This window comes from Callithrix jacchus, chromosome 18, assembly GCF_049354715.1.
Source record: "Callithrix jacchus isolate 240 chromosome 18, calJac240_pri, whole genome shotgun sequence".
NCBI classification, from domain to species: domain Eukaryota; kingdom Metazoa; phylum Chordata; class Mammalia; order Primates; family Cebidae; genus Callithrix; species Callithrix jacchus.
In genome coordinates, this window is record NC_133519.1 from 33,831,785 (window position 1) to 33,850,174 (window position 18,390).

At 40.7% G+C, this 18,390-nt stretch overlaps 1 long non-coding RNA gene and 2 pseudogenes across 4 annotated transcripts in view; 2 read left to right on the forward strand and 1 right to left on the reverse strand.

The window, feature by feature from the left end:
- Nucleotides 1–18,390, reverse strand: part of LOC144580269 (uncharacterized) — a 162,400-nt gene that overhangs the window by 14,650 nt on the left and 129,360 nt on the right. The gene's annotated exons all lie outside the window — the stretch shown is intronic.
- On the forward strand, nt 5,835–8,206 carry LOC100402561 (guanine nucleotide binding protein-like 2 (nucleolar) pseudogene; annotated as a pseudogene).
- Nucleotides 13,972–18,390, forward strand: part of LOC128931123 (glutamyl-tRNA(Gln) amidotransferase subunit A, mitochondrial pseudogene) — a 61,543-nt pseudogene continuing 57,124 nt past the window's right edge.

Consider the following 18,390-nt stretch of genomic DNA (forward strand, 5'->3'; position numbering starts at 1 on the left):
CTCTTCTATATTTTCCACATTTTCTTCTCTATTCTGTATTCGACCTAATTTCTTCAGAGCTAAGTTCCTATTTGCTAATTTTCTTCTCAGAAGTGTCTAGTTAATGTTTAATCTGTCTGTTGAGATTTCTTTAAATTATTATTTTTAATATGTTTGTTTAGTTTTATTATTTCTTTTCCTTCCTAATTTTATTTATTTGTTTGTTTGTTTGTTTGTTTGTTTATTTATTTATTTATTTATTTATTTATTTATTTTGAGATGGAGTCTTGCTCTGCCATCCAGGCTGGGGTGCAATGGTGCAATCTTAGCTCTCTGCAACATCTTCCTCCCAGGCTCAAGAGATTCTTCTGCTTCAGCCTCCTGAGTAGCTGGGACTACAGGGCATACTGCCATTCCCAGCTAATTTTTTCTGTATTTTTAGTAGAGACATAGTTTCACCAAGTTAGCCAGGCTGGTCTCAGACTCCTGACCTCAGGTGATATGCCTGCCTCAGTCTCCCAAAGTGCTGGGATTAAAGGCATGAGCCACCGTGCCCAGCCCATTCATTTTAATATTTCAACTATTGTTATTTTTAAAATAACTCCTGGGAAACTTCTCTATTTTCTATATTTCCTTGCCTTTTGTTTTTCTCATTTGCTGTGTTTGTCATCTCTTTCTGTTTCTCTCTCCCTGTTGTTAATGAGTTTCCATCTATACTTTGCAATTTATGCAAGTGAACCTTCTGACAAATGCTTTCTTCTGAAGGAGCACCATCTCTTGCTGTCTGTGGTGAAGAGATCCTCATGGAACAGTGTCACACTGGCCTTTGCTGGAATCCCACTAGTTTCACTATTTTTTTTATTTGTGGAAATTCTTTGTTGTTGTTACTGTTGGTTTCCTTGCTTAGATTTTCAACACCATACAGGTGATATAAATTAGAGCCATATACCTTCTCCCAACAGAGGTTTAACATTGTGATTTTTCTTAGATCACTCTTTTTTAATACACTTCCCAAAATATGTGACCCACTGTCATGCTTGTTCCTGACTGCCAGACAGATATTTTCCAGTCTGTTTCATGGATGGGGCATTTGCCATACATGGCTTTGGGCAAGGAAGTCACTTTCAACTTCTCATTTTATAGAAGGATGAGAACTCCTGCTGTCTCTCCACCAAGAAAATCACAGCCCCCACCCCACTTGTAAGGTCTATACCTGCTTCTCTGGGCACTGTGCCCTATTCAGCTCCAGCTCCTGCTCACTGTTCAGTCTTTAAGTTCGATCTCAGTTCTAGCACCTCCAGATTTCCTTTCTCTGATTTTGAATCCAGAAATTAATTACTTCATATTATATGATATTATCTTATATTTTACTCAGCACTTCCATGTACTTGAAATGGAGGGTATCTTATACATCAGTTTCATCTGCTGTATTGACTGGAAATGATTATTTATATATACATTAAATGTGTCATAATTGGTTTTATATGTGCATTAAATTGATTTAATATAAATATTAAATTCAAATTCATTTGATATGATAAATATTAATTTAGTGCACATATGAAACCAATGATCTACACATTAGTTCTTTAATGTATATATAAATCCTTAAGGATTATTAAGTATAAGGATTAAAATTTATTCTTATTATTTAAAAATGATCTTATAAAATGGATAGAATCAATAATGTTGGCCCATGTCTACAAAATAACTATGTGAATATTGCCACACTGTGTCTTTCAATTGGAGCATTTAGCCCACTTACATTTAAGGCATATGTGAATTTGATCCTGCCATTTTGATGCTAGCTGGTTGTTTTGCTCATTAGTTGATGCAGTTTCTTCACAGTGTCACCACTGGTCTTTAGAATTTAGTATGTTTTTGCAGTGGCTGGTACTGGTTGTTCCTTTCCATGTTTAGTGCTTCCCTCAGGAGCTCTTGTAAGGCAGGCCTGGTGGTGACGAAATCTCTCAGCCGTTGCTTGTCCATAAAGGATTTTATTTCTCCTTCACTTATGAAGCTTAGTTTGGCTGGATATGAAATTCGGGGTTGAAAGTTATTTTCTTTAAGGATGTTGAATATTGACCCCTACTCTCTTCTGTCTTGTAGTCTTTCTGCCGAGATCTGCTATAAGTCTGATGGGCTTCCCTTTGTGGGTAACCCGACCTTTCTCGCTGGCTGCCCGTAGCATTTTTTCCTTCATTTTAACCCTGGTGAATCTGACAATTATGTGCCTTGGGGTTGCTCTTCTTGAGGAATATCTTTGTGGGGTTCTCTGTATTTCCTGGACTTGAATATTGGCCTGCCTTTCTAGATTGGGGGAGTTCTCCTGGATAATATCCTGAAGAGTGTTTTCCAAGTTGGTTTCATTCTCCCCATCACTTTAAAGTACACCAATCAAATGTAGATTAGGTCTTTTCACATAATCCCATATTTCTTGGAGGCTTTGTTCATTTCCTTTCCCTCTTTTTTCTCTAATCGTGCCTTATTGCTTTATTTCACAGAGTGGACTTCAATCTCTGATATTTTTTCTTCCACTTGATCGATTCAGCTATTGAAGCTTGTGTGTGCTTCATGAAGTTCTTGTGCTGTTTTTCAGCTCCATGTTCTTCTCTGCGCTGGTTATTCTAGTTAGCATTTCATCTAACCTTTTTTCAAAACTCTTAGTTTCCTTGCATTGGGTTAGAACATGCTCCTTTAGCTCAGAGAATTTTATTACCTACCTCCTGAAGCCTACTTCTGCCAATTCATCAAACTCATTCTCCATCCAGTTTTGTTCCCTTGCTGGTGAGGAGTTGTGATCCCTTGGAAGAGAAGAAGCATTCTGGTTTTTGGCAATTTCAGCCTTTTTGTTCTGGTTTCTTCCCATCTCCATGGATTTATCTACTTTTGGTCTTTGAAGTTGGTGACTTTTGGATGGGGTCTCTGAGTGCATGTCCTTTCTGTTGATGTTGAAGCCATTTCTTTCTGTTTGTTAATTTTCCTTCTACCAGTCAGGCCTCTCTGCTGCAGGTCTTGTGGATTTTGCTGGAGGTCCACTCCAGACCCTGCTTGCCTGGGAATCACCTGTGAGGGCTGCAGAACAGCAAAGATTGCAGCCTGTTCCTCCCTCTGGTAGTTTCATCCCAGAAGGATACCCACCAGATGTCAGCCAGAGCTTTCCTGTATGAGGTATCTCCCAGTCAGGATACACAGGGATCAGGGAGCCACTTGAGGAGGCAGTCTGTCCCTTATCAAAGCTCAAGCACAGTGCTGGGAGATCTGTTGCTCCATTCAGAGAGCTGACAGGCAGGGACATTTAAGTCTGCTGAAGCAGAACCTGCAACCACCCCTTTTCCCAGGTGCTCTGTCCCAGGAAGGTGGGGGCTTTATTTGTAAGTCCCTGATGGGCTGCTGCTTTTTTTCAGAGCTTATGATTTGGGTCCTCTCTCTGATTATCAGATTAGAGTTACCTGCTCTTTTAAGTTATTAATTGATGAGGTTTTTTACATAATTTGTTTCTTGTGAAATCTCTTCAAAATCTAAGAATTTAAAGATCCATATTCAGAGTATTTGTTAATTTCAAGCATGTTCTTGATGTTAGAGTTAGCTTATGACACATGTAAAATGTGATTCAATTTATACGATATTCAAAATTAAATTTGCACATAGACTTCTCTCATAAGTAGAGAGAATCTTGATTTGTTGAAGGCCACTGACTCTGGTTTTAAGGGACTTGACCTTGGCTTGTATATAGATTCGCTGCTACACACGTACTTAACAAGGTTTTCTGTGATCAATAAGTTCCTTGAGTCCTGGAGTCTGAAGGGATGAAACACCCAGTGTTTGTCTAGCACATATAAGCACTGACAGTGCCAACTGGTCCACAATTTCAGTGCAACAGTCAGCAAGCAAAAGGAGTTGGCAGAGAAGGCAGACAAGCCTAATCAAGCTGTTGTGAAGTGGCTAAACTGTATTCCACAGGATAAGAGGCTTTGCAGTTCTTTATGATGACCACATCACCTTTCTCCTGCAACCTTGTGGTCACAAGGGACCCCTCTGTCCCTCTGACTTCCAGATTTAGGTTAAAGCCTCAAATTCCACAGCCCTTTGTAAAGCCAAAACTCTCCACATAGTTTCTGCAAATTCCTAGAGACCCTTTCTTTCTTTTCATAGTTTCTGCCTCCATCTACTACCTCTATATATATATTGTTTCTGTTTCAACTCCACATCAGTGCTGACAAGACACACTCAGCTCCTCAGATTTCTGCAAAAACAAAGTGATTCCCATCAAGAACTTGGAAAATCAGTAACTTTTCTGATTTTCAGGGAAGCAGGAAATGAAGGGATGGTGTTGCATCATGTAGCCCACGGTCTTCCATCAAGTCACTCTTGGCCTCTTTTTTCTCTCTTGGCACCCTTCCCTTTGAAAGCAAAATGCATTCTACTCTTTATCTCACCCTTACAAGTTAGAAGAGCAAATGTCATTGGTTGCACATGCCCTGGAGTCTCACAATTCAAACTCAATCAACTTACCAAAGTATTTCTTCCAAACAAATAAATATAGTCTTGTCTCTAAAAGTAATCAGTTCAAATATTTTTCTTCACCTCATTATACCCACAATTAGGATTAATACTGGGACAGAGTCTAAGTGCACTCTGGAATAGTTCTCAATGGAGAATGATGAACTCAACCACACGCACTCAGCCTCATGTAAATTTGCTTTAACTTCCATCTACTTTCCCTTTTCAGGTATTAGCAAAGAGAGAACAAAAAAAAAAAGAAGATTTTTCCACATCATTTGGTATGGCAAATTAGGAAGTAGAATATTTTGTGAAGGAACATGTTTCTTTTAGGCAAATATGCTGGACTTGAGCAATGTGGTTTTCAGCCCTCCTGCACACGAAGCGAGGAGGCATCCTACATCATTTGTCCAGTCCCCTTAGATAAAAGCTCTGCCCATAGAAAGCCCTAAAAAGTCACAGAAGAGAATGAGGGGGAGGCAGGAAAGAAGTAGTGACATTTGCAAGGGGCCTAGAGGCTGGGACAACTATAGATTAAAATAGAAGAGTTGGGTGGGGTGAGAGGAAAACCCACCACAGTGATGGTAGAGTATTATTGTTCTTTTCCCCTCATGATGACATATACTAACATACACAAGTACCCTTTCACTTGGTCACACCCACAACTGCCTGCAGAGAAAACCACAATCTTTCTCTGCAGCTCCCCACTGCCTACTGAAGGACGGTCTCAACAGTGAGTAAAGAGTAGGAGGAGCTGTGACCTGGGCCCCGTGCTCATGTGAGGCATGTGAAGGGGAGGAGCTGCATGGGAGGGTAGGTACAGGAGGGCAGGGGGCACCTGCAAGGTCTCACACATGTGAGGCTTATTTTGGTTTCTAAAGGCTCATCCTGTACTTTTTCCAAGGATATTCATGTCTCCCAGCCTCAAGGCTTCGTGTGTAATCACCAAACCTACTTTGTCCAAGAAGCAGAGAATAAAAGTGAGCAGCCACAGGAAGTTGCACCTTTAAAGTGTATTCCTGCACCTACACTTTCAGTCTGAAGGTTTTGAATTCATTTCACAGGTCAGCTCAGATATTACATGTATTGAGATAATGAGCTGATGATAAAACTGAAGCCTGAAGAGTAAGCAGAATGATTTAAAAGGAAGGGAAATTCCTTAATCCTAGAAATTACTGAAGACCATTCTCTTTTTCTCTAGTGCGTTTTCCATTCATTATGTCTTCTGTGATTTTCAAAACAACTCTGTAAGATAAAAACCTTGAAAAAAGGGAGAGGTGGTCCATTCATTTTTTGCTGTATGGCAAATGAGAGATTAAAATGCTTTTCTACTTAAAAATAAAGTGTCATGCACACGTGGTCCGGCGTGGTTCACGCGGGTCACTTTGGCCGGGCCTGGGAACTTCTTAGTTCGTTTGACCGACGTAAGCCGGACCTAGCTCTCGGGTCCCGTTCTCGTCGCCAAGATGGTGAAGCCCAAATACAAAGGACGGAGCACCATCAACCCGTCTAAGGCCAGCACAAACCCGGATCGAGTGCAGGGAGCAGGAGGCCAAAACATGAGGGACCGGGCCACCATCCGGCGCCTGAATATGTATAGGCAAAAGGAGCGCAGGAACAATCGTGGTAAAATAATTAAACCCCTGCAGTATCAATCAACGGTGGCTTCTGGCACAGTGGCAAGAGTAGAGCCAAACATTAAATGGTTTGGAAACACACGTGTGATTAAGCAGTCATCATTACAAAAATTTCAAGAGGAAATGGATACAGTTATGAAGGATCCATACAAAGTTGTCATGAAGCAAAGCAAGTTACCAATGTCTCTTCTCCATGATCGCATCCGGCCTCATAACTTGAAGGTGCACATTCTTGATACTGAAAGTTTTGAAACTACATTTGGCCCTAAGTCACAGAGGAAGCGACCAAACTTACTTACAAGTGATATGCAGTCTCTTATCGAAAATGCTGAGATGTCCACTGAGAGCTATGACCAGGGCAAGGATCGTGATTTGGTAACTGAAGATACTGGTGTGAGAAATGAAGCTCAAGAAGAGATCTATAAAAAGGGACAGTCCAAGAGAATATGGGGTGAGCTCTACAAGGTGATAGATTCATCAGATGTTGTAGTTCAGGTTCTTGACGCTAGAGATCCAATGGGTACCCGTTCCCCTCACATTGAAACTTACCTGAAGAAGGAAAAGCCTTGGAAACACCTCATTTTTGTACTTAACAAATGTGACCTTGTTCCAACCTGGGCAACAAAACGGTGGGTTGCTGTCCTCTCCCAGGATTATCCAACACTTGCTTTCCATGCAAGCCTTACTAACCCATTTGGCAAGGGAGCCTTCATTCAGCTTCTGCGGCAGTTTGGAAAGTTGCACACTGACAAGAAACAGATCAGTGTTGGGTTCATTGGCTATCCAAATGTTGGCAAGAGCTCTGTGATAAACACATTGCGTTCTAAGAAAGTTTGCAACGTGGCTCCCATTGCAGGTGAAACAAAGGTCTGGCAGTATATTACTTTGATGCGTCGGATATTCTTGATTGACTGTCCAGGTGTGGTTTACCCCTCTGAGGACTCCGAGACAGACATTGTGCTAAAAGGAGTTGTTCAAGTAGAAAAAATTAAGACTCCTGAAGACCACATTGGTGCTGTACTTGAACGCGCAAAGCCAGAATATATCAGCAAAACATACAAGATTGATTCTTGGGAGAGTGCTGAGGACTTTCTTGAGAAGCTCGCTTTCCGGACTGGGAAGTTACTAAAGGGTGGAGAGCCCGACTTGCAGACTGTGGGTAAGATGGTCCTCAATGACTGGCAGAGGGGCCGGATTCCTTTCTTTGTCAAGCCACCCAATGCAGAGCCACCTGTGGCCCCCCAAGTACAGCTTCCACCCTCCTCATCTTTGGAAGTTGTCCCAGAAGCAGCCCAGCATAATCCAAGAGAGGAAGTCACCAAAACTGCAGGTGAAGGGTCAGAATCTGTCATTAAGAAAGAAACGGAAGAGAACAGTCACTGCGATGTTAACACAGAGATGCAGCAGATTCTCACACGGGTTCGGCAGAACTTTGGTAAAATCAACGTGGTGCCTCAGTTTTCTGAGGATGACCTGGTTCCTGTAGAGGTGTCAGATCTTGAGGAAGTGCTTGACAGCTTTTCTGATGAAGAGGTGGAGGAACAGGAGCAACAAAGAGACGCTGTGGAAGAGTCTTCCTCGGAATCCGAGGAGGAGCATGTGGGAAATGACAGCAAAGCTGTTATTAAAGCCCTGGATGAGAAGATTGCCAAATATCAGAAGTTTTTAGACAAAGACAAAGCCAAAAAGTTTTCGGCAGTCAGAATATCCAAGGGACTGAGTGAAAAGATATTTGCAAAACCTGAAGAACAAAGAAAAACACTAGAAGAAGATGTAGATGATACAGCACCTTCCAAAAAGGGAAAGAAGCGGAAGGCACAAAGGGAAGAGGAACAGGAACATTCAAATAAAGTTCCCAGGGTGCTTACATCAAAAGAACGGAGGCGAGCAGAACGGCAGCAACAGCCGAAAAAAGTTGGTGTGCGCTACTATGAAACACACAACGTGAAAAACAGAAACAGGAACAAAAAGAAGACCAATGGCTCGAAGGGACAGAAACACAAACACAAAAAATTCAGATAAAAGAATAATGTTTAAAAGGTTTTTATTAAACTATACAAAAACATGCAAAAATAAAAAAAAATAAAGTGTCAAGAGTATACAATTCTACCAAGTTAGATGGAGAGTGTAGGACAGGTCATACCCTAAAGGGTAGAGATTAACACTTGGTTTAAAGGCAAGTAATTAAAACAGTGTGCTCTTAGGAAGGAATAGGCAAACTGACCCAGGGAGCAGAAAAAGAGTGTGGACACAGACCCACATAATCTGTAACTGACCAAGCATGGTAGCTCAGAGGAGAAACAACAGACAATTAAATAAGTGCTTCTGGATCTACTGTGCAACCACATAGAGGGAAATGAAATAAGGTCTCCATCTCACAACAATAAATACTTAAATGTGGGGGAAAAAATAAAAGACTTATAGAAAAAAATATAGAAGATTTTTATGACTAAGAAAAAATACACAAAAACTGAAACCCCAAAGAAAAAGATTGATAAATTTAATGACATTCAAATAAACAACTTCTGTTCATGTAAAGATGTATAAAAAGGGCAAAATACAAGACACTATTAGAATGGAATATTTGCTACACATACAAAAACAAGATTTATATCCAGAAAAAAAATACTTCCTATAATTAGTTTAAAAAAAGAGACCAAAAAATCTTGGAAATGGGCAAAACCTATGAACAGGTGTTTTATAGAAGAGGAAACACAAAGAAGCCATAAATTAAATGAAAACATGCTCAACCTTAACCTCATTAGTAGTTAGGAGAAAATTAAAACTGAATGAAATGCCAAGTCTCTCTTTCCAGATTAATAAAAATAAGAAAGTAAAACAATAACAAGTGTTGACAAATATGTGGAGAAAGAGAATTCTCATTTCCTGCTTCTAGGTTTATAAATTTGTATAAATACTCTGGAAAGCAGTTTGGCAAATCCTTGGAAAGCTAAACATGCACATATCCAGTGACTTAGAATTTTTCTCCCAGGTTTATACCTAGAGAAACTCTTGAACATGTGTTCTAGGAGATATTTCAAGAAAGCTCATAATGAACATAAATTATTTACCTAATATTCATAATAAAAAAGAAAAATAATATATTTTTCATTTCCATCAAAGGGAGGGCAAATTTTTGTAACTAAATTTGTGTTATTATCTGCAAATGTTTTTCTTAATAACAATAAAACTAATACCAATGCCTTTTCATAGCTGTATGTGATCTGTATTCAAACAGGCCTATTAAAGGCTAAACTCTTTTCACATGAATCATCACAATGACCCTGAATGAGGACTGAGAACTGTTGGATTATAAATGGAAAAAATGAGACCCAACCAGTAAAATTTGGTCATAAGTTTAAGAAGAATTAGAAGCAGCTATGAGGAGGACAAAAAAAAAAAAAAAAAGCAAGACCCCAGACTTTCTTGGAATGAAAGTAGAGCTTTCCACTGATGACAGTGGTAATTTTATCATCAGTGAAGACTGATATGCATTTGACCACACATAAGAATTATTTCCTTCTGGTTTTTAAAAAACTCCTTCCTCAAGCCAGAAACGTATAAGTGGATGGCATGACATGAATGTGTATATGTTGTTTTACTCCTACACTGGATGGATACATGAGTTGCTCTTTGAGAGCAGTGTGTCCTCAAGAGTAGGTAAATCTCCTTTCACCAAGATGAAAACTTTTCTAGTAGGAAGGCTTTAGCAGCACCAGTGAGAAAAAGACAGAATTAAACATATCCAGGTTGATTCTTCACCTCTCTAAGTCTTACATTTTTCCATAAATGAAGTGGAGTTAAGAGAGGAAGGGGATAGAAGTGCCTAGAATATGCCATGCACAGTGCCAGGCACATGGTAGGGATTCAGCAGAACCTAGCTCTCTCCCATCAGGCTCTTACACCCACTCATGACTGGCCCATTCCACTCACTGAATGAGAGTCTGGCCTATCCAACATCTGACCATGCCCACAATTCTGAACCCAGATGTGAGCCCACCCAAAAAACACGTAGCAAAAAGTCATGAGGCTTAATAAGCTCATTTAATGGGCCAAGTGTTTTTGCTGAGAGCTGTAGAATATTCTATGTGGAGGTGGGAAAGCAGATTACAAGTAGAAAGCATTTCTAGAGAAGACCCGTGGTAAATTCCCTGAAAAACTACCACAGAGGGGAGAGGCCCCATAATCTGTTGTGATTTATTTTCTCATTCTACATAGATATTTACCTTCACATATTTTTAAAAGAATATTTATAGCAGCCTTTGTAATAGCAAACCTTGAACATAACCCATATGTCCAACAAAAGTAGAATAGACTAATACATTGTGGTATGGCCACACAATGGAATATTGAGCAATAATGAAAAATAGACCCTAGTTGCATGGGTGGATTTTGACAAACCTCAATTAATATTGGAAGAAATGTACATCCACAAAATATGTCCAGTATAATTCCACTCACATAAAGCTCAAAATATGCAAAATATCAACAATATATTGTGTAGAAATATATATGTAAGTGATAATACTATAAATCAAACCAAAAGAGTGATTAACACAAAATTCAGAAAAGTGGTTATCTCAGAGGTGAGGAATAGTAAGACTGGGGAGACACACACAAGAGCATTTTACTTTCTGTAATCTCTTTGCTAACCTACGTGGTTTTGTTATTCTTTGAATTGTACTCTTATTGTCAAAGATTGTTTTAAATTATCAACAAAAACATGAGACTCTACAATTTACAAGCTAGTTCCCAAGCTGGCCAACAACAGCACAATGCTGCCTATTCTCACTGTTACTCTGTCAAATTCATCTCACCCCAAAATATAAATTTTTAATGGATGACCCTTTTAAACTGGGGTCCCAGCTTAGACAGCTATTAAAAGGAGGAGGGAAATGAGCACATGCCTATTCATGATATCTTCTGAGATTCTCATGAATTTAGTCTCCAGATTTCCATCACAAGAGTCAGATGGCAAATAAGAATAGGAGCAGAAATTTTAATTTAGACTCCTTGGATATAAGAGTTAATCTGAGTTTTGACTTTCAGATTTTTCAAATAGTTGGCCCAAGTCAGGTTTGGTCAACCCTTTCTCTACAATAAACTAAAACCTCAAAAAACACTTTCATCACTCTCACAGACATTGAGAAACTATTATCTCTAATAATTGAAAAAAGGATGTTATCACCCTCTTTACACAAAGAAGAGAAGTTTAATGATACATTAAAATAAAGCCTCACAAAATAAGGTGAATAATAGTTACATGTATACTCTGTAGTGCCCAGAGATCTACTGAATTAAATATTATGTTAACAACCCCCATTCATAATATAAAGGCAAACCAATGTTATCAACTAGTAACCCACCCCAATAAGCTTGTTTTAATGAGTAAATATAATATTGATACCAAGAATTTTGGACCTGTGTTTTCTTAGGTCATGGATTACCAGCTCAGCCAGCTGACTTCCAAATGCATAGTGTCAGCCTTAATAGATTCAGGAGAGAATGTGTGGGCCTATCAAAATCTTTATCACGCTTGTAAAAACTCAAAGAAAACATCTTACCTCAGTGAATTTAGAATGCTATCACTTTTGAAATACATAAGAAGTTCTTTTTCTGATAGTAAAACAAAAAATATGCATGAGGAAAATTTTAGAAAAGGTAGAAAAAATAGTCTATTTAAATTTCCCATAGTTCTACCATCTAGAAATTACCACTATTCATGTTTTGGAGCATTTTCATCCATGGTGTTTCTTCCCAGGGACACATTCATATGTTTACATATTTGAGACTCTACAGTTGGTTATCTCTTTTCATATTTTTTCTGTTAGCATCATATCATAAATACTTTCTAATGCCATTAAGTGTTATTTGTTGATCATGCTTATGGTTATATATATTCTCCATATAGGTATGATATAATTTAAATAAAATTTTCTGTTTGGGGACATTTTGGTTGTCACCTTTTTATATCAAAAAGAACTCTCAGTTGCTCCAGTGATAAATGCACTTTACTACAATGCAATCTATCAATGCAGCAAAATTGGACTTGTACCCCATGAATATATACCAATAAAATAAATAAATAAGTGTGCCAAATTATTCTCAAGATAGCTGGAAAACAAAAAGTCTTTGTAGTTTTGTTTTTTTTCTTTTTTTGTATTTTATGTGCATCTCTCATGCTACACAATGGATACCAACTTTTGGACATCAGGAATGTTTTGAAAAATGTCATTGATCTCATTTTGTAAGGCTAGAAATCTATTTGTACATTCCTTCATTTAACAAATATTTATCATGTGCCTATTACATGCCATGAACTGTTTTAGGTGCTAGGGATAAAGCCTAGAACAACACAGATAAAGTTCCTGTCTTCGTAAGCTTATCTTACAGCAGAAGAGACAGAAAGAACATGTCAATGGGGTGTTTACTATAACAGAGGAAAATGAAGTGGGAGAAGGGGGAACAGAGAGTGTTTGTGAGGAGGTTATGGTAGTAGTGGTTTGATTGCATAAAAACAGGGCTGTCCGGAACGATGATAAGCTGAAATTTTAACAGAGACATGACGACATGAGACATAGGGAAACCTGGAAGAGAATTTCAGAAGAGGGAACAGCAAATGCAAAGACACTGAGGTGAAACAGGAATACTCCTGGTGTGCTTGAAGAAAAAAGAGGCCGATATAGTTGAGAAGGTGAAGTCTTGGGCAGAGAGGTAGATGACCAAGCCAGGTCAGGGAGAGCCTCAAGAATCATCCTGGCTGTTGTGTAACCAATAGGCTCTAGGTAGAGGGAGGGGCAAGGTGGAGGCAGAAAGACCAGTTAGCAGGTGATCACACAAAGTAGGTAAAATATGACAGTAGCCTGGAGTACAGGGATATTGGAGACGATGGAGAAATATAATGCTATTGTGGATATATTTTGAATTTAAAGATGTCATACTTGCTGATGAATTACATGGGGGTGTGAGAGAAAGAGAGGAGGCAAGGATGGCTCCAGGACTTGGGCCCAAGGAAGTGAAACAAAGGAGTTGTCCTTTATTGAGGTATAAGTGACCATATGATAATCTATTGCAGAAATCAGAACATTCTTCAGACTAAAGAAAGGAGCTCTTGATCATTAAAACATGACAGGACAACATGCGTGAGCCAGATCTGAATAGAGTAAGACAAATCACCACGCTACTCATTGGTGACCTTGACAAAAGCAGGCTGGATTTCTGTTTTGTTTTAGTTTTTGAGTGACGAAAGAAAAAGAAACTTAAAAAGAGAGAGAGAAAAAGAAACTTGACAATAATGTGTTCAAGGGAAAAGGTGAGAAAAGGAAGTGGAGACAGCTCGTAAAGATAACCCTTTTGAGGAGTTCAGCTTATGGCTCAAAAGGGGACCAGAGAAATGGGCTAATAGATCAAGGAACATTTACATTCAATATAGATTTAATTCTAGATGGGAGAACATTGTGCATTTGCATGCCGATTGGAAAACCCAGGGGTGGGAGAGACACCAGAGAGCAGAAACAAAGCTGGAGTGATACTTCTGATTGGGCAAGTGGACATGGGGTTCTGGGCCATGGAGGAAGGCTTGGCTTGGGTAGGAACAGAAATGTTTCATTCGTCAGAGGAAAAGTAGATTGAGAGTAGTGGGGACAGAAGCAGGTGGAAGTTCTCTTCTGATTGTTTGTGTTCTCTTGATGACTCCAGGAAGCCAAGTCAGAGATCCAGCCAAATAGAAAGCAGACTTCTTTATCACGGACTCAGAACAAGACAAGCTGAGTCCTTGTTTCCACTCTGACTTTTTTGACTCCTTTGGGACAAGTGCTCACATCTCCCCATAACACCAAGAGAGGCACTGGTAATGAGGTTACCTGCCCGTCACACCAGGGATGCAGGGGTGGCGGGGAGGGGACACGCCCTGCAGTCCCTCCTATCAGGGCATAGTGGAGCAGTGGAAGGCATTGGGGTAGAATGTGCAGCGGCCACTGAAGAAGACAAAGTTTGTGCAAAAGGGATCATTTATCTGCCACGAAAAGAGAAGAAACAAGAGGGAGTGGTATCCTTGATGAGGCAAGACGGGGATAGGCAAAGTGCTCTAGAGGGAGACTTCTTTGTTCAAAAGAGAATTCTCGGCGGGCGTGGTGGCTCACGCCTGTAATCCCAGCACTTTGGGAGGCCGAGACGGGTGGATCACTAGGTCAAGAGATCGAGACCATCCTGGTCAACATGGTGAAACCCCGTCTCTACTAAAAATACAAAAAATTAGCTGGGCATGGTGGCGCGTGCCTGTAATCCCAGCTACTCGGGAGGCTGAGGCAGGAGAATTGCCTGAACCCAGGAGGCGGAGGTTGCAGTGAGCCGAGATCGCGCCATTGCACTCCAGCCTCGGTAACAAGAGCAAAACTTCGTCTCAAAAAAAAAAGAGAATACTCCAGCGAACTGTGCTATGCTCTGGAGATTCAGAGTGAGACACAGGCCCTTGCCTTTAGGAGACCATAGGCAATGAGGGAAATAGAAAGCAAGGAAACAGTACATTGTTTGATGTTTTTGTTTGTTTGATTGATTGATTTGTAAATGGGTAGGATTTGGTTACATGATGCGCTAGGAGGAGGACTTTGTAAGCAAAGGAAGCATCCTGGACAAACGTCAGGTTTCTGAGGCGAACAAATCTGCATGCAGCCCTCCCTAGCATCAGGGAGTGGACTCCACGGCAACCTCCCCTCTCCCTGTACATTACAGACATCAAATTGGCCTCCTTGCTGCACATGCTGCGGTCAGTCCCTCTCTAAACTCTCATATGCACAACAGGAAGTGGCAGTTTCCCCCAAGGACACTTCTTAGTGACTTTGAAGTCCCTTAACATTTGGCAGCACTTTTATTTTTAGCATCAGCAAGTGCAGCACCCTCTGCTTGCAACAGCTATCACAAAATGCATCTATTCCTGACTGAGGCCAGACCCACCTCAGCAGTCCAGCCTGTCGAAGCCAGTACTCCACCTCGGGCTAAGTGGACACTGCTGGCACGCAAAACATCATGGGCTTTCGATGACACCTCAAAGCCCGAGGCAGCACACGAACTTTGGAGCCCTTATCCAACACCTTAACTCCTGTGCCACTGATCTTTAATTTCTTCCTTGACATTTAACCTTTCATGACATTTGCCCTCCCTTCCTTTCTCCCTTCCAGGTACGAAGACCCCTGAAAGCTTCCGGACATAAGAGATGATTGCTAAATGATACTGAAACATCAAAGGGCCTGTGTGCACATTAGTAAAATGCCAGTCCATCAGGTGACATCAGCAAACAGCGCAGGAGCCCTCGGTTGGGTCATTGGAAACTTAATCCCAGAAATCTGCCACTCCGCCAGTGGAGAAGCTGACAGGAGGCAATTTTTTTTTTTTTTTTTTTTTGAGACGGAGTTTTGCTCTTGTTACCCAGGCTGGAGTGCAATGGCGCGATCTCAGCTCACTGCAACCTCCGCCTCCTGGGTTCAGGCAATTCTCCTGCCTCAGCCTCCTGAGTAGCTGGGATTACAGGCACACGCCACCATGCCCAGCTAATTTTTTTTGCATTTTTAGTAGAGATGGGGTTTCACCATGTTGACCTGGATGGTCTCGATCTCTTGACCTCGTGATCCACCTGCCTCGGCCTCCCAAAGTGCTGGGATTACAGGCTTGAGCCACCGCGCCCGGCCGGGAATTTTTAACAGAAGTAACAACCAGAAGACAGGCTGAACCTGAGGGTAAGTGACCTGACGTTTAGCAGATGTCTATGATACAGTGGCAGGATTTCTAACACTTTTCCAAATTTCTTAAACTACGCGAGAAGTTCCCTGAAAACAAACAGTGCCACAGTTTCCCATGGCAGGTGTAGAAGCCGAGTCATATCAACAACTTGCTGACCTAATAGGCCATTTCCATTTCTTAGCAATGTTTCTAATGTTCAACCATATTAAAACTTTCCATGGCCCGTCCTGAGTTCTGGACCCATGGGGTAGTTAAGAGAGTGGATGGTCTACCTGGGTTCACATCTTGGATCCACCATTTGCTGGCTTTGTAACTCTCAGCAAATGGCCTCACCTCTCTGTGCCTCCCTTTCCTCATCTGTAAAGTGGAGTGAAAGCAGAACGTCATCCACACAGGGGTTGAAGGGTCACACAAGGTAACGTGTATGCCCTGGGCTTGGTGCTGGGGCAGCACAGAATACATGTTCAGCAATATGATTACTGCTAATATGTATGAAAGTTTATTTCACTTATCTACCTCACACTCAGTGTGCTCAAAACTCACCTTGGGTTTGCCATTAGCCCCAATAAATTCACAGCTTAGTGAGCTGGCTTTACTTGGAATTATGTTTAGGTATTCTTTCATGAAATTAAAAACCTTTAAGTTAATAGAGTTCCTGATATCAGCTGAATGATGAGACAGAGTGATTATTAGGAAGGAGAGCCTTTGACCAGGTCCTTAAAATCACACTGAGTCTTTAATGTAGTAGAGAAGAGCTGCCCTTTCAACTCCAAGTCATGGAACATAGATACCAGTTCCAACTCTCCTATTAGCATCTCACTGTGACGCTTTCCCTGGGTCCCAGCAACAGCTTCCAAAACTATTGTTAAATACTTGAGAAAACCATAACTAAAAGCTCAGGTTTTGGATCATCTAAGACACAAGATTAAATCCTAGATTTCCTGTAGCACAGCAAATTTAAATTTCCTAGTCTCCTAAGGCTCATTTTCCTTGGCTGGAGAGAATACCAGAATCCATTTCATAGGATGCTATAGGAATGCTGTGAAGTAGACATGATCATAGACCTGCTTCCAGCTAATCTAACTGCCCTGTGGACAGGGCAACTGCATCTCTCTGGGTCTGTTTCTGCATCTATAAAATAAAGGACTTGGATTCACTGATCTAAATTTCCTCCAGCCCTAATAAGCTTGATGCCATGATTCCCAGACCCTAGAATATTCAACATCTGTGATTTTACTAATATCGTTCCCTCCTTCTTGAATGCTTTCTTTCCAATCCTTTCATCAATTTCTGATTGTCAATATTCTCTCACAGTATAAGACAAAAAAAAGAATTCTTCATCTTCAAGATCTGTCTCAAAAAGGAATGAGAAATCGGTGTACTAGGAAAAAACTTGATGCCACCACTCCGGGCAAATCTCAGACCACCTCTGATCCTTGATTTCCCCTCTGTGAAAAAGAAATAATACTGTCCACCCTTGATTCCCCACAGTCAAATTGTAAGGATTGACAGATCATTTCATTCATTGTCTTTGCAACTGGTCATTATAAACAGGGCATTACTAGTTGCCATTTTCTCCGTGATCCCCTTTGCTCCTCTCCTACGGCTGCTTCTGTGCTGTGCCTTGTGTCGTTGACTGCATGACTCTACCACAGCCCTGCAAGACACGCGGTGAGGAGGGTCTATCACCAACTCCTCATGCCATCTCCTCGAAGCAGTCACCTCAGAGCTGGCACACAGTTGGTGCTCAGTGAATATATATTTCATGTATTCATTCATTCATTCAACAAAAAGTTATTAAACCATGCTGGCTTTTGAAGTACCATGATGAATGAGACACACACTTCCTGCACTTGTGGAACATAATGGCCCAGAAAAGCGAAAGACATTAAACAGATGAATGTAGAATTCACACAGCAACAAGTGCTAAGAAGGAAAATCACACCTGTTAATAGTGTGGATACGTCTGTGATACTTAATTTAATGTGAGGGGTCAGGGAAAGTCCCTTGAAGAAGTAACAGGGAAGCTGGATCTAAATAATCATATGACTCATTTGGCATGAAGGGGAGAAGGAAAGAAAAGCACACTGCCATGTGTGTTCCTACGCAACTGTCTTGCATGCTCTGCTCATGTACCCCAAAACCTAAAATCCAATAAAAAATTTAAAATAAATAAATAAATAAATAAAATAATCATATGACTGTGTTCATCAGAACTATAGTCTAGGGCAAAAGTCAATATATTTAACTCTCCCCCTGTAGGGTTCTCCAGGTCAGATGAGTATATTCAGTTGGTTACTTCAGTCAATCCCGCATGTGCAGTTCCTCCATGATCTTGCCATGCATCAGACACCTTCAACAAATAATAACAGGTAAAATGTGCTCCTCACCCAGCTCACACCGCATCATCCAGCCCAGCTTCCTCCTCTCTTCCCACCACCCAGCACCACTGAAAAGAGATGGAAAGTCACCTTCCTGCCCAGCAAATCACCTAACCCTCCTCCTTCTGTTCTGCCAGCCCAGACCTCTGGCCTTC